Below are 16906 nucleotides of genomic sequence, written 5' to 3' on the forward strand. Positions count from 1 at the left end.
AAAGAATAGCCTTTTATTTTTCTATTTAATTTTAGAAATTGATATTTAAGATCTTTTTAGAACTTACATTTTAGGGAAAAAAAAAGTCCTATGTTGTAAATAAAGGTATATTGGAGGCTTTTAAAAGACTTTTGCATTCCTGTGTCATTTACAATTACTACTTACTTTATGTAGAAAAAACATCCATCAGTTAGGGAAATGGCATTTTGAACAATACAGCTGTAATTTCATTGGCAGAGGTAGCCTGTTTGCCAACTTTTTTTTTTCTTCAGCAATCGAATTTCTTTCTGAAATATTAACTATATCTCTATTTTTCATTTTGTGAATATTTCTTTGGCTCTGACATTCACATTTCCTCCAGAAATACAGACATACGGAATTTGTGGGGAGACAAGTATTAGAATGACAGACAATCCCAAGAGATGAACAGATGGCAGGGGTCCTGGCTTTGTGCCTACCCTGGGGTCACTGGGGGAACTTGGACCAAGACACTTGATCCCTCTGGGACTCAGGTTCCCCAGCTGTGAATTGTTTAAGTTGGACATTTTTTAAAACATTTTTTTATTGAGTTACAGTCATTTTACAATGTTGTGTCAAATTCCAGTGCAGAGAAATAATTCCTAAATTCTTCTCTAGCATTCTTAAAAATTCTTCTCTTTTTTCTTATTAAAAATAACATATGTTCATGGTAGAAAAATAAGCTACAGGAAAAAATCTCTTTTGAAATTATCATCTTTCTATTTATATCTACTTATGCATATTTGCAAGTGTGTATACACACCCTCAACACACACAGAAGCAAGCATGACTTGTTATAAATAATTTGGAACCCCTTGGACTAATCAGAATGAACATTACAACCTGTCCTTAGAGCACCTTGCTGCCTTTGTCATTTTTATTTTTACTTTTTGGAAATAATTACAGATTCATAGAAAATTACAAAAATAATACAAAGAAGTACCATGTACCCGACCCTTCATTCTATGACTGAAAGAAATCTGGTTCTTATTGTATACAAGATATAATTCTTATAGTCCTATTACACATATAAAGCAGTTTCAAAACTGCTAACCTGTATCCCTGTGAGAAACAAATTTACTAACTAAATTGCAGTATTTGTGTAGAGTTCTTATTGTCTTTCACTTTACTAAGTATATCATCCAAATTTCAGTTTTTCAAAGTTTTTTAGGCTAGTTCTTTGCTTTCTCAAACTCTTCATTTTTTTTTTATTTGTTGTAATGCAATTAAGTTCATTTGATATTGTTTCTATTCCACTTTGGATTCTTTGCATTCTGGTTGATTTTAATTATTTATTTTGGGTGTTTGTTACATATTCCTGTGATTCTAAGAGTTGGAGCTATACCAAGAGCTGTCCCCTTCTCCTTATCCCTACTACCTATTTCTGTTCCATGCTGTTCAGCCTTTTCCTATCTATCCTCTGCATGGAACCAGTCTCTTTAGTTTTTGATTTATCCTTCCTGTATATCTTTTGCAAAATTGTGTTTGTGTGTGTGTATGTGTGCATTTTCTTATGTCCTCTTTTTTCTTACATAAAGGGTAGCTTACTGTAGACAAACTTTTGTACTTTTCACTTGACAGTATATTCTGAAAATCAAATTTGTTGAAAAGATCTTCCTTTATTTTTGTTATAACTACATATTATTCCAGTGTGTAGATGTATATTTTTTGTCAATAATTCTTCTTTGTAAGTATTTAGGTCATTTCTAATATTTTGTAATAACAAACAGTGCTGCAGTGAATACCCTTGCACATCTATGTGCTTCATTCTGTCAATTCCTGGGAGTGGAATTGTGGGGTCAAAAGATGAGTGAATGGTAGTTTTGTTGGGTCTTAATAAACTCCCCTCCAGATGGGTTGTGTTGGTTTCTGTGTCGGCCAGTAATGTTTGAAGAGAATGTGTTACCTCACAGGTATGCTAACAGGATATGCTATCCTACTTTATTTGGTAAATAGAACTTACGTTTTAGGGTAGGTTCACAGAAAAACTGAGTGGCAAGTAGAGAGTTTCCATATATTCCCTGCCCCATATATACACAGCCTCCCTCGCTATCAGCATCCTCCACCAGAGTGGTACACTTGCTACAACTAATGAACCTTCCTTGACACATCGTAATCAACCAAAGTCCGTGGTTTTCACTGGAGTTTACCCTTGGTGTTGTGCTTGTATGGGTTTTGACAAATGCTTAATGACATGTATCTACCATTATACTATCACATAGGATAGATTCACAGCCCTATAAATTCTCCACACTCTGCCTATTCATCCCTCCCTCTTCCCTAAACCCTGGCAACCACTGGTCCTTTTACTGTCTCCATAGTTTGGCCTTTTTCAGAAAGTCATTTAGTTTGAATCACACAGTATGCAGTTTTGTTTTGTTTTTTTCAGATTGGCTTCTTTTACTTAGTAATATGTGTTTAATGTTCCTCCACGTGTTTTCATGGCTTAGTAGCTCATTTCTTTTGAGCCCTGAGTAATAGTGCATTGTCTGGATGTGTTACAGTTTTATTATCCATTCACTTGCTAAAGGACATCTTGGTTGCTTCCAAGTTTTGGCAATTATGAATGAAGCTACTATAAACATCTGTGTCCAGGTTGTTGCGTGGATGTTAGTTTTCAATTCCTTTGGCTAAATACCAAGAGATGTGATTGCTGAATTGTATGTTAAGACTATGTTTAGTTTTGTTAAAAACTGTCTTTCAAAGTGGTCATGTTTTTTTGCATTGCCTCCAGCAATGAATGAGAGTTCCTATTGCCCCACATCCTCATCTGCAAGCATTTGATGTTGTCAGTGTTTCGGATTTTAGCCGTTTTAGTAGGCGTATAGTGGCATCTCATTGTTGCAATTTGAAATCCCCTAATAACATATGATGCTGAACATCTTTCATATACTTATTTACCATCTCTGTGTCTTCTCTGGTATAGTGTCTGTTCAAATCTCTCACCCATTTTTAAATTGAGCTTTTTTGTTTTCCTATTTAAGAGTTCCTTGTATACTCTTTTTATATTTCTTATTTAAGAATTCTCTCTTATTTAAGAATCTAAATATAAAAAGTGAAAGCATACAAGTAGTATATGGGCGATCGCCTCTTTAACTTCAGAGTAGGAAAGACTTTCTAATTTCTATGTGTAAAGGAAAGACAATCCTTTATCAGATGTCTTTTACAAATACTTCCTCCCAGTCTGTGGCTTGTCTTCTCATTCTCTTTATAGTGTCTTTCACAGAGCAGACATTTTTAATTTAATAAAGTTCAGCTTATCAATTATTTCTTTCATGGGTCATGCCTTTGATGTTGTATCCAAAAAGTCATCAGCATATCCAAGGTCATGTAGACTTTCTCCTATATTACCTTCTAAGAGCCTCACAGTTTTGCATTTTACACTTATGTTTATGATCTGTTTGGAGTTAATTTTTTTGAAGGGCATAATGTTTGTGTCTAGATTCATCTTTAGCATGTGGATGTCCAGTTGTCCCAGCACCTTTTGTTTTCCTACTTTTAAATCTTTGTCAATCTGAGAGGTGAGAAATGATACCCCAGTGTTGTTATAACTTGTATTTCTTTAATTATGAGTTAATTTGAATATTTTTATATGTTTGAGGGCTATTATATGTATATGTTTTTGTGAGTTATCTGTTTATATTTTTTTTTCTGTTTTTCCACCATTTTTTGTCTCAGAAGTTTTAAGAATTCCTTATTTATTAGGAATCTTAAGCCTTTGTATATGGCACACATTACAAATATTGTCTCACTATTTTTTAGTTCTCTTGATTTTTATGGTGTTTTGTGTCATGAGTTTTTACAAATTTTTCTGTAGTCAGCTTTATCAGACTTTATTGCCTCTACATTTTAAGTCATAATTACCAAGTCTTTCCTACTCTGAAATTAAAGAGGAATTCACTCATATAGTACATGTATGGTTTTATATTTTATACTTAAATTTTAAGCCATTTAGTGTTGATTCTTGTGTATAGTGTGAGATATGAATCTAATTTTCACTTTTTTTTTCAAATGGCTACCCAACTCTCCTAGCACCATTTATTTAAAAATCCATCTTTGTCCAGAATTTATCTTGATCACTGTGTTTTGGGGCATCTGCTGTTTGCTACAGTCTTTATTATTAATAAAAGTGAGATACTAGACTTTCCTTTCACTAACACTTGAAGAACAGTTTCAGTATATATATATTTATATATTTATAATTTGATTGCCAGTGAACTGTAGCTTCTCCTTAACATGCCGCATAAAGCAGCAGCTTACCTACTGGGCTAGTTGAAGGTGAATGCTGTCAGACACTGTAGCTCTCTCTGTAGCTCAGCCTGGTACTCTGCAACTGCCAGCTGGAGTGTTGGAGATGGCTTAAACATCCTTCCACAGAACAACCTTTGCTGTTCAAAGTGGATGTTAAAATCATCACTCTCGTTTTAGGAAGCCAAGGCCCTTTTTGTATACCATTTACCACTCCTACCCTCACCCCCATATGGTAGCCTATAGGTTGTAGACTATGGGGGACTGATTTATTGTCTGCATTGCTGATTAGTATATATTCAGGGTCTAGTAAAGTACCTCATACACAGTGAGTAATAAATTAAATCTTTATTTAATGCCTATGAGAGTAAAAGAATAAATGAGTGATTGCTGTATTCCTGTTAAATTCTTTCAAGTACAGTGTTGAACCAGTTATGATATCATGTTAGCAGACATTAAATACCTATTTCTTAATCATATTTAAATAAGAAAAATGCTATTTATGAATGTGTGTTTTCACTAGGGATCAGTTATCTGTGGGTGTTTCTACTCTGGATTAGGTATTGCACTTGGACATTCACTTCTGTAAGCTCACTTCATTCTCATTGCCACACTATGAAGTAGACATTACCTGCTTAGCAATGAAGGAAGGGAGCTCAGAAAGTTTCAGTGATTTGCTAAGATGATGCCAGATCTTTGGGCTTTGACTCTACGTATCTTTTTTCAACAGTATATTGAGAAGTGTTAAGATTTTTTTCCTCCAAATGCAGAACCTAGGGAAGTATAATAAAGGTCACAACTCACTCCTTGCCATGGCTGATGTGTGATAATTTACTGATATTTACAATTTCTTGAGAAAGTATCAGAATTTTGCTGCTTCTTACAATATTATTAGCATACCCTAATCTGTAGCAGGTAATAAATAATTCAGACTGAATTTGGCAAGAACAAATGTTTATCTTTTTCTACTTTCTGTTGGCTTGGGAGGAAATTATTTTCCTTTCTTAATTGTTTACTGAACAAAAATGTATTTACATTGTTTTCTAAGCCATGTGTGTGGTCTTGCCTATTTCCCCCCATTGCTTTGATAAATAAATTGTGTAAAATCCACTTGCTTTAGTAGCAGGAGATCCTGCTAAGAAAACGTTCAGTTAGACTCACACAATAAAGCACACCAATCTGACGCCTGGGTCAGATTTAAGAAATCAATTCTCCCCTGCTTCCAAAGAAGTCATTTTATTCTGGAAGACAAACTGTCATGGTACAACTTGGAAAATGAAAATCTTTATTTAGAACCACTCTGGGTTTTAGTGGGTCAATAGTCGTATTTAATATATGTAAAGATAGGTCAAAGGCAGTTTCAAATAATGATGACATTTTCTTAGTCAGGGCCCCTCCTGATAACGACATGATGGGAATATCATGCATTTGTCTAGGGCGTTTTATTGTCAGCACAGTGTGGTTCTGCATCTGGAGTCCAGTCCTGCATCTGGATGGGCAGGAGGATGGAAGCAGAACTGGATTTGGAGTCAGACACTTCAGGTTCAATTTCCAGTTGAATGACTTGTTAGTGACTTGACTGAAACAAGTGAATTACCCTTTCTGAATCAAGTAAAATGTGTAAATTTAAATGAGATTTGCATATGAAACGCTTTGATATAATTTAAAACACTATGCAAATGTAACATTTTTTATTCCTACTATTTTTCTTGTATTTTTTCTTCTCACTGATTTAGTAAGGAAGATAAAGATGGCAACACCCACCGAAATTTGCTTGAGACATGTGCAGAATAAGGTTTCTGGTTATGCCCGTTTTGTAAGGAGGAGAGCTGCCTTTGGAGAGGGAGAAAGCACAGGTCCTCCTGTCCAGGCTTTTACCAGCTTTTTTATCTTTTTTACACATATACCACTCTGTGCTGATTCCTTTTCAGACGCTGGGAAGAGACTGAAGAAGACCACGTTTACCCTGCTTACTCAATTGTTCTGCTGCGTAAGGCTCAGGGACTATTAGAAAACGGTAAACCCTAATTCCTCCCCTCAAGGTGCTCATGAGGTATTAGGAGGGAAAGGCTGACACACCACTAAATAATTGTGACTGATCAGACCCACTTCACAGGTTTCCAGACAAAATATATTATATTTCTCTTGTTCTTCAGGCTCTTGGCTGAAGTCTCCTTTGCTTTAGTTTGCCACAAGTTCAAATTCTCTCCTGAATTCTTCTTCTTCCTCCTACACCAACTGGCCAAGAAGCATGGGATTAACTGTATCTCCATACAACAGAGAGAGAGAATAAAGCAAAATGATCAGTCCTTCTGTGGCCCAGCACATGGTGTTGTGATTCTTTTGCTGCTCCCTGGTGCCTCACTACTCTTTGTGTCCCTGAGGAAGAACCAGCAGCATTTCATGGTTGTGGCTCTCTAGCTTGCACTCACATGCTCGTGGTTCTAAAGCATGGCAGTAGCTGCTTAGACGGCATTTCTTTTCTTTCATGACCTATCCAATGTGGTGGCCACCTGTGAACTAGAGCACTTGAAATGTAGCTAGTCCAAACAGAGGTGCACTTACAGAAAATACATCCCTCCCACACTGTTGGTGAGAATGTAAATTGGTGCAGCCACTATGGAAAACAGTATGGAGTTTCCTTAAAAAACTAAAAATAGAGCTACCATATGATCCAGCAATCCTATTCCTGGGCATATATCTTAAAAGATGAAAATTCTAATTCAAAAAAATGTTCAAATATAGCAGCACTATTTACAAAAGAAAAGACATTGAAACAACCCAAGTGCCCATCAGATGATTGATTTAAGATGTGGTATATACACAATGGAATATTACTCATCCCCCCAAAAAAGAAATATTGCCATTTGCACCACATGGATGGTTCCAGAGAATATCGTACTAAGTGAAATAAATCAGACAGAGAGAAACAAGTATCATATTATATTACTCATTTGTGGACTCTAAAAAATAAAACAAATAAATCTGTATACAAAACAGAAACAGACTCAAAGACATGGAAAACAAACTCATGGTTACTAAAGGGGAAAGGAAGTTGGGGAGGGGTAAATTAGGAGTATGGGATTAACAGATGCAATATACTATACATAAAATAGATAAGCAACAAATATTTATAGTATAGCACAGGAAACTATAGTCAATATGATGTAATAATCCTTAATGGAAAACAATCTGAAAAAATATATATATAACTGAATCACTTTCCTGTACACCTAAAAGTAACACCATATTGTAAATCAACTATACATCAATAAAAAAAGAAAATACAGACTTGATTTCAAGATTTAACAAATAAAAATGAATATAAAAATATCCGATCAATAATTTTTATATTATTTATTTATTGAGATGATAATATTTGTAGTATATTATGTTGAATAAGATATAGTATTAAAATTAAGCACATGTTTCTTCCTACTTTTTTAAAATGTGGCAGCTAGAAAATTAGAATTACATATGTGATTTGCAGTATATTCCTGTCAGGTATTACCAGTTTAGTTGGTGGTGTTTTCAGATTACTTGTTTAACTGCTTCTCTCCATGATAATTTCCCCTTGGTGTTCTTTGGTGTTTTTTATTACTAGCAACTTTGAATTCTGACCATCATCATTCATCAGAGATGCTCTTAGATAGTGGCCCTTAAAAGAGAAAGAGGTCGGAATCTAGACCCTTTTCTTTTCAGGAGGCTCCTTCTCTCGTTCGCAAATGTACTGAGCCCTGTCTCAGTGCCAGCCGCACGTATCAATGAGCATCCACTTGTATTCCACTTAAGAGATTCGAATTGCTCTAGTGATTTCTCTCAGAACAGAAGACAAGTTGGTGCCTCCACCCAGACTGGTGTAAAGCTGGTAATGCTTTAAGCAGCATAATTTATTACGCAACGTGACAAGCCACTTAATCAGTTTCATTCTTACCATCTATAAAATAGGTACAGCACGCTCTACCAACTTGATGAACAAAGTCCATAATGCGGTTGGCAAATTTTATAACACTAGGACCGAAAACAAAAACCCAGGAGGAATTTAAACTGTCAAGTGTGTTTAAATGGTGTTATCTGCACACCAGCTCATCTCGAGAGAAAAACAAAAAGAAGCAGCTGATGGGATTGAATCAGCTAGAGATGTGGCTCCCCTAGAAGCAAGAGAAATGTGTGAGAGCTTCAGGCATAACTCTGTGTGCCAGCATCAAAGCTCTAATAACATGCCTACTACCCCCCGGGGCCAAAACTAATTCTCCAGTGATCCCACAGCCAGACCATCTTCCTCAAATAAAGCATCCCTCACTGTAACAAAGTCCTTAAGTCTTAAGAAAGGACTTAGTGTGGATTATAGCAAACATCTCAGTACATCTTTCACAGCAAGGATCTTCAGGCTCCACTGGGGTGAATTTTAAATATGATCTCATTAACATATCCCTTTCTATAGCTCAGAAAATACAGGGAGGCACTCAGAATGTGAAACCTGGATTCCTTTCACTAAAGGAGTGCAAAATATTTGCAAAGTGGTAATTAATGGGATTCAAAGCCACTAGCCAAGGGAGCATCTGGGATAGCCAAGTGAGCTTCTGAAGCAATTAGCCTCAGGGATACTGTGGGTTTGGTCCCAGACCACCAAAATTAAGCAAATGTCAAAATAAAGTGAGTCATACAAAATTTTTTTTTGGTTTCCAGTGCATACAAAAGTTATTCTTACACTACACTGTAGTCTATTAAGTATATAATAGCATTATGTCTAAAATACGATAATAAAAATACTTTATTGCTAAAATATGCTAACCATCATCTGAGCCTTTGGCACGTTGTAATCTTTTTGCTGGTGGAGGGTCTTGCCTTGAAGTTGATGGTGCTGACTGATCAGGATGGTGGTTTCTGAAAGGCTGGTGTGACTGTGGTGATTTCTTACAATAAGACAACCATGAAGTTTGCCCTATTGATTGACTTTTCCTTTCACAAATGATTTCTCAATGCTGTTTGACAGCATTTTACCCACAGTAGAACTTCTTTTAAAATTGGTGTCAATCCTCTCAAATTCTGGTGCTGCTTTATCAACTAAGTTTATGTGATATTCTAAATCTTTTGTTGTCATTTCAACAATCTTCACAGCATCTTCACCAGAAATAAATTCCACTTAAGAAAGCACTTTCTTTGCATACCCATAAGAAGCAACTCCTCATTCATTCAAATTTTATCGTGATATGGCAGCAATCCAGTCATATCGCTAAGCTCCACTTCTAATTCTAGTTCTCTTGCTGTTTCCATCACACCTACAGTTACTTCCACCACTGAGGTCTTGAAACACTCCAAGTCATTCACGATGGCTGGAATCAATTTTTTTCCAAAATCCTGCCAAAGTTGGTAGTCTGAATTCTTCCTATGAACTATGAATGTTCTTTATGGCAAATAGAATGGTGAATCCTTTCCAGAGGTTTTCAATTTACTTTGCCCAGAGCCATTGGAGGAATCGCTATCTATGGGCACTACAGTCTGACAAAATGTAGTTCTTAAATAATAAGACATGATCCATGGCTGCAGAATGGTGGTTGTGTGAGGAAGCATGAAAACAATATCGATATCTTTGTACGTCTCCATCAGAGCTCTTGTGTGACCAGGTACATTACCTGTGAGCAGTCATATTTTGAAAGGAATCTTTTCTTTCTTTTCTTTTTTTTTTTTTTTGTCTGAGCAGTAGGAATCAACGGCAGGCTTCAAATATTTAGTAAACCATGTTGTAAACAAATGTGTTGTTGTCTGGGCTTTGCTGTTCCATTTATAGAGCACAGGCAGAGAAGATTTAGCATACTTCTTAAGGAGCCTAGGATTTTTGGAATGGAAAATGATTACTGACTTCAACTTAAAATCATCAACTGCATTAGCCCCAGACCGTCCTTTGAAGCACTGAAGCCTGGCACTGGCTTCTCCTCTCTAGCTATGACATTTTAGATGTTATCCTCCTTCAGCATAAGGCTGTTTTGTCTACACTGAACAAAACTGTCTGTTCTTTAGTGTAGCCACCTTCATTGTCTTAACTAGATCTTCTGGATGACCTGCTGCAACTTCTCCATCACCACTTGCTACTTCACCTTGCGCTTTTATGTTATGAAGATGGCTCATTTCCTTAAACCATATGACCCAGCTTCTGCTAGCTTCAGGCTGTTTCTCTGCAGCTTCCTCACCTCTCTCAGCCTTCACAGAATTGAAGAGACTTAGGGCCTTGCTCTGAATTAGGCTTTAGCTTAAGAGAGTGCTGTGGGTGGTTTGATCATCTACCCAGATCACTAAAACTTTCTCCAGATCAGCAATAAGGCAGTTTCATTTTTTTCTTCTTTTTTTTTTTTTTTTTTTTTTTTTTTCAAGAACTCTTCCTGTGCAATCACAGTTTGGCTGTTTGGTGCAGCTTTTGGCCTAGCTCAGCTTTCCACGTGCCTTCTTCACTACACTCAATCCTTTCTAGTTTTTAATTTAAAGTGAGAGATTTGGGACTATTCCATATGGTGAACACTTAAAGGCCATGGTAGGGTTATTAATTGGCATAATTTCAGAATTGTTGTGTCCCAGAGAATAGGGGGGCCCCAGGAGAGGGAGAAAGATGAGGGAATGGTGGGTACATGGAGCAGTAAGAACACACACAACATTTGTAGATTTGGTTAGCTGTCTTTCATGGACTGGTTACAATAATAACATCAAAGATCACTGATCACAGTTCACCATAGCAAAGATAGTAATAATGAAAAAGCTTGAAATATTTTGAGCATTACCAAAATGTGACACAGAAACATGAAATGAGAAAATGTTGTTGGACACTGGACCACTCCAATTTGAAGCAGGGTTGCCACAAACTTTCAGTTAGTTAAAACTGCAACATGTGCAAAACACAATAAAGCAAAGCACAATAAATTGAGTCATGGCTATGCTCAGAAAACCCTAGGCTTCTTTTCAGTCTAGAAAGAGACATTCAGTTTAAAAAGGAGCTATTGTGTACCTCCTCAGTAGCTACAGAGTGTTGAAGTGTTAAAACGAGGTCCTAATTATTTAAACAAGAGTGGGAATGAGGAAGGGGCATTGACTATTACTCTGTCTGGCTGTGGTATCCCAGGAGATATGGATTATGAGGTATACCTTCTGCAGGTATTGAAGGCTGGGGATGGGTGGTGGGAGCTTGGGGGTTTGATTCAAAACGCTGGGCTGAGATGACCTAAGGAACAGAGGTACATAAAAGGCCTTTCTGCTCAGGAAAATCTGCTCTCCCACTCTAACGTCTTCTAAAGAGAGTCATCAAGTCAAATCTGTGACTGGCAATCCTAGAATTAAAGTTAAAATACATGCTCACAAACAGATATGTAAGCACACATTCATAATAACTTTATTCATAGCAGTGAAACACAAAGTAAACATTCACCAACAGGTTAATGGATACAGAAGTGTAGCATCTTCATGCAGTGGAATACTTCTCAGTCACGAAAAACTAACAAACTACTGATAAATAAAAATAGCATGGATGAATCTCAAAAACCTTATACTTGGTACAAAAAGACCATAAAATAAAATGATGTGTTATATTATTTCATCTATATAAAGTTCTAGAAGAGAACTAAATTATTATTTAGAGAAACTAAATTATGGTGACAGGTGTCAGAGCCGTAATTGTCTTTAGGGATGAGAACTGACAGGGATGTGATACTAAGAGGGAACTTTCTGGAATGATAAAAATGCTTGGCATCATTGTTTGGGATAGTGTTTGTACAAATGTATATATTTGTCAGAACCCATCAAAATGTACATAAAATCTGTGCTTCATTCTATATAAATTATATAGAATTATACTCCCATTTTTAAAATGGCAGAAGGATAAAAGCCATTTTTCAAGTTTAAATACAATTTCCTTAAATCACAGCTGTCACAGGTCTATGGGTTCAATCTGACTTCAAGATTCATCCATACATGCAGTCTTCTCTTTTCCATGACTTTTAATAAAACTTTTGTCCTGCACTATTTTCCCGAGAAATTAGGAGAAAAGGAAAAGGAGCCTGAACATGAATGGGCTTTTTTTCCACCAGATAAAGGGTTAGCCCAAGCATTTGCCTTTAAAAGGTGAAAGAATAATTTCCCTTTCATCAAATGTCTTGTTTCAGAGATGGTTTTAATGAAAATTGGCCTATAATGGTTCCCTTAGCAACTAGCAACTAACATCTGAAGTAGAACTTGGAGTTTGAGGAAAAAATCTTGAATTATTCTGGTCACTTTTCCAAAGGGACCAGTATCTAGAAAAAAGCATCTTCCTTTTGAACAGAACGACTGTAAAGATAACATAGACTTTAAAACAGAGAGATGATAAACTAGGTTTTACTGTACCCTTTTCTACTTCCTTGATAGTCGGTCAGCAAAGTTTATTCTGGCCTCAGTCTGTGTCTGTTGATCTGTCAAGTTCAAATGAGTATATGATGATTAAGTGAGCCTGGATGTGGACCACTGAAACTAAATTCTCTACACGTATTTTATAATTTTTCAACTACTCTTGATAAAGTAAGCAATCTTATCTCAGTTGGTGTAAAAATGATCTCATATAAACACCAAAAGAGCATGGGGGGGCCTAATGATAATAATTAATAATCTATCTATGCTCCAGTTTCCTGACTTTGATGGGTTCTCTTTGACTTTCAAGCATAAGATGATAAGAATGATGATGATGGTGGTGGTGGTGGTGGTGGTGGTGATGAAACTGCTTGTGAGAACGCTGGCTGCCAAGGAGAATGTGGGGAGCAAATTTACTGACTGCAATAATTTCACACAAGGAGTTTCATCTTGCGGCTGGACCGCTCTCCATTCCCTTGCTCATACTATCGTGTAACATCAAGACTATGCTCTCTGCCTAATTTACGAGCCCATCCAATCTTCTACAGCTCCTGGACATGCCAGTGACACCTTTTTCCTCACCATCACATGATCAATATATGCTTATTCTTATAATAGGGGGGTTCTATCTGGCATGAAAATAAGCTCCTAATTATAAAGGGACCATTCATTAACTTTATGTATTTTTAAAATTCTTCTTCCACAATGTTAATTGAGTGTGTATGAAGCACAAGCCACTGTATTTGTCAGATATAGGAGCACAAAGCCATTAAATAATTCTGATGCATTTATATATAAGATACAGATAGACATAGGTAAAGATAATCAAGTTATAGAAAAACTATGGAATCATGAGTAACCAGATTTGCTAAAGTGGCTGTATGTTGGGCATTGGTTTTCAAAAGTTCAAACGACTACAGTGAAAGTTTTTATTTTAAGAGCAATCATTGAAAGAATCAACTGACCTTGCTCTTCTCTGTCTCTAGTCAGAAAATAAACAGTGAAAGTGTATATTAGTGGTTTGCAAGTGATTCAGAGCAGGATGCTCAGCTATTAGAAAGACATCGATTGGGCTAGAGGAAATGAGTTGGCTGCAGCATGAGATATAAGCCAATGCCCAGGATTGTGAGGTCAGGGAAGGATGCCAAGGTGCACTGCATTACTTGGCAGGAATTCAAGCTCATTGCTAAAGGCCTTGCTCTTACTCTAAATCCAGGGTTTTCAATCCCTTGCAAAACTCTTACCTTGATATTCAATATTTTTCATTCAATCTTCCCATTTTTCAAGATTCTTGATATTGATTTGAAACATTCCTCTTTGATTATGGTCCTCAAAGCCACCTTTTTAGGTTAAAATTCATTGACTGTTTTTCAACTACTGTTCTTTTAGATTGATAATCAAATTTGTTCACAGACTCTGTTTTCAGAAATATCTCTCACTCTGGAAAATAAACAAGTCTGCCAAGAACATTAGTTGGAAAAAATATTAATGGTTCAAGAATATCAAATCCATTAGCCACCCTCACCAGACTGCTTCAAACAAGGTGTACTGGGAAGGGTCATGGCTGAACGGGAAACCAGCAGACATCAGTTCTATTCTGGGCTTGACTTCTGTGTGACCTTGAGCAATTCACTCAATTTTTCTGCAGTTCAGTTTGCTCAGGTTTCAAAAAATTGAAATGATAATACCAGGATGTTATGGAGAGTCATCAGATTAGCGAGATGCTTTGGACTCTTGAGACACAAGCTAATGTAGAAATAGAAGATATCCAAGACGTGCCTCCCAGCAATGCATCTTGTATCCTATGTACCGTATTCTCCTATTTCCTTTCCTCACTGCTTTAAAGCCCCATGAATTATTCCTTTCAAACACTGTATTGTTCTATTTGAATTGTTGCTTGGTTACAAATGATGGGATAAAGGTACAACCTACCAAAATCAGTTCAGTTCAATTCAACACAGGAAGGACTGATGGAGTACTTATAGAAAGGTTATTAATTTGATGACAGTCCATAATCTCCTAATATTAGAAGAGCCTCCTGGTTTCTGTCTCTTTTTCTGAATCATAAAGCATCTGAAGTTGTTTTACTAACATCACCTCATATTTGATAAGTGATTATTAGCTGCTAAACACTTTGCTTGCCTTATTTCATTTAGTTTTCACAACCCCATGAGGTGTGTTTTATTAATATCCCTATTTTACAGACCAGAAAACTGAGTGAGAATTAGCAAAGACTCAAGTTGTCAGGAGCATAACTGCCATTCAACCTAGGGTCTCTTAGCTTCTAGCCACTAACTTACAGTTTCCCAAAACTAATGATTGTCAAACATGGGCATGACATGCTTTTGAATATGTGACATGCTTGTTAAAGATACAGATTCCCACTCACGCACAGATAGTCTTGATGCTATGGCTGTTAATTGTGCTTTAGAGACATATCCAAGAACTGAAAGTGAGGGGCCCTGTTGTGGACTCGGTGAGGACAGAGGGTCAGAACAAAGACCTTAGAGAAAGCCAGTATGGGACCCGCCTGTTGCTAGGTTGAGATGAGTAGATGGGGACAGCAAACCTTATGACTTTCAGTCATTAAGTGGTTAAGCAAGTGTGACTAGAGATTGACAAAATGCAACTGTTTAAGTACCACTTAGCCACAACTCAACTCTTATTCCCATTAACTTTGGAACTGCTGTGGGAGGTTGCAATAAGATAGTCACTGTAAGTCAGAGTTTCTCAACCTCAGCGCTGTTCATTTTGGGCCATATAATTCTTTTTTGGTGGGGATTGCTCTCTATGCTGTAGGGTAGTTAGCAATATCCATGGCCTCTAACCCCTAGTAGCCTGAAGCATGCCCTCCCTAGCGATAAAATTTTTTTAAAAGCTCCAGATTTGTCAAATGTTCCCTGAAGGGCAATCACCCTTGCTTGAGAACCACTCTTCTCTTTAATATTGGAAACCTTAGGGTATTGAGAAGATCTGGCTGTGGAAGTCTGTGTTCTTTGTACAACTTATTACTTGAAATGGATCTGAAAAGAATCCAGAGTTCAATAAGGCCTGCTTTTTGCAATTAAGACATCTATATTCTACTAGAGGAAATACCATATTTGAATATATAACAGTAATATAAAGTATCAATGAATGTAAGAAATGTTCCAAAACCTGCATGGACCTAATGGCAGGTGCCCACCCCAGACTCCTGAGAAGCTCTAAATCTGGGGACCATGATAAGAAAACCATCCAAGCAAGAAAAGATAGAAGACTAATCAGAAATAAAGGCTGAGAACCACAATTTGGAATAGCTGTGGAAGCCAAGAGGGGAGATTTAGGGACATGGCCCTACTGATGGGGCACATTCTCCACAGAGAGTGGAGGGAGGATGCAGAACAGCCAGGAGCCTGAGGGAGAGACAGCCCTTCTTGACTGAAACTAAAGCACTTTGGCTGAGGAGACAGCAGGCGGATGGCAGCAAGGGAGTGAGAAGTGATGGAAGATGAGGAAGTGGAGGCAGAAGAGGAAACCAGTTTGGGAAAGCTTATTTTGGAAAAGAGTGAAAGCTATGGCCTGAGGGTAAAGCAGAAGAGGGAAATTTAAGCTGGTGTATTCACAGAATGATTCCAGAACCAGACAGGCTGGGTTTATAACAATAAAGGTGTAAAAAGCAATGTTGTTTAGGTAACTAAAGGGCTCTTTTTGTTTTGTTTTGTTTTTGGGTTTTTTTTTTTCATTTTATTTATTTTTGAACGACTTTGAAGATTATGCACCACACAAAGGTGAACAGGAGGTAACTGGCCAGAACTCTTCACAGAAAGGAAGACAGTCGCAGGGATGGATCTCTCTTTCTTGCTGGCACTTCCCTGAGAAATCACAGAAGGAAGATGCTTTTCTCTTCAAGCCTCTAAGAGCCAGGTACCCCTTTAAAGCAGTGACTTTCTCAGGACCGCAGCTGATGCTGTGCCAGAAGCTGCCTCTCTGAAACAAAACAATATGAAACAAAACAAAACACTCCAATTTGTAGCATTTGCTGATTTCTGTGGTGTCAGTATCCAGCCCCTGTGCCATGGCTAAAGTTAAGCTAGCATCGAGAATCTGTTCTCCTAGGGTATGGTTCTTGCTAGCTGGTGTGAGCTGGCTTCCCGCATGGTGAGCCAGTATGAACTGGTTGCAGCTCACCAGCGTGGCCTCAGTCTCCATCCGCTAAGTCATGCTCTCTGGAAGGCTGTCTTCCCAGCATGTATGTCTTGACTAAATGTTTGGGCAGAAGCAAAACTTTCAAGTT

At 37.2% G+C, this 16906-nt stretch overlaps 1 long non-coding RNA gene across 1 annotated transcript in view; it reads right to left on the reverse strand.

Annotated features, from left to right (window-relative positions):
* Nucleotides 1–14159: 14159 nt before the first annotated feature.
* Nucleotides 14160–16906, reverse strand: part of LOC116667985 — a 75284-nt gene continuing 72537 nt past the window's right edge. Inside the window, exon 3 of the long non-coding RNA XR_004324995.1 lies at nucleotides 14160–16599. This is a non-coding gene — a long non-coding RNA (uncharacterized LOC116667985). The remainder of the gene's footprint in view (nucleotides 16600–16906) is intronic.

Source organism: Camelus ferus, chromosome 2 (genome assembly GCF_009834535.1).
Source record: "Camelus ferus isolate YT-003-E chromosome 2, BCGSAC_Cfer_1.0, whole genome shotgun sequence".
Lineage (NCBI taxonomy): Eukaryota > Metazoa > Chordata > Mammalia > Artiodactyla > Camelidae > Camelus > Camelus ferus.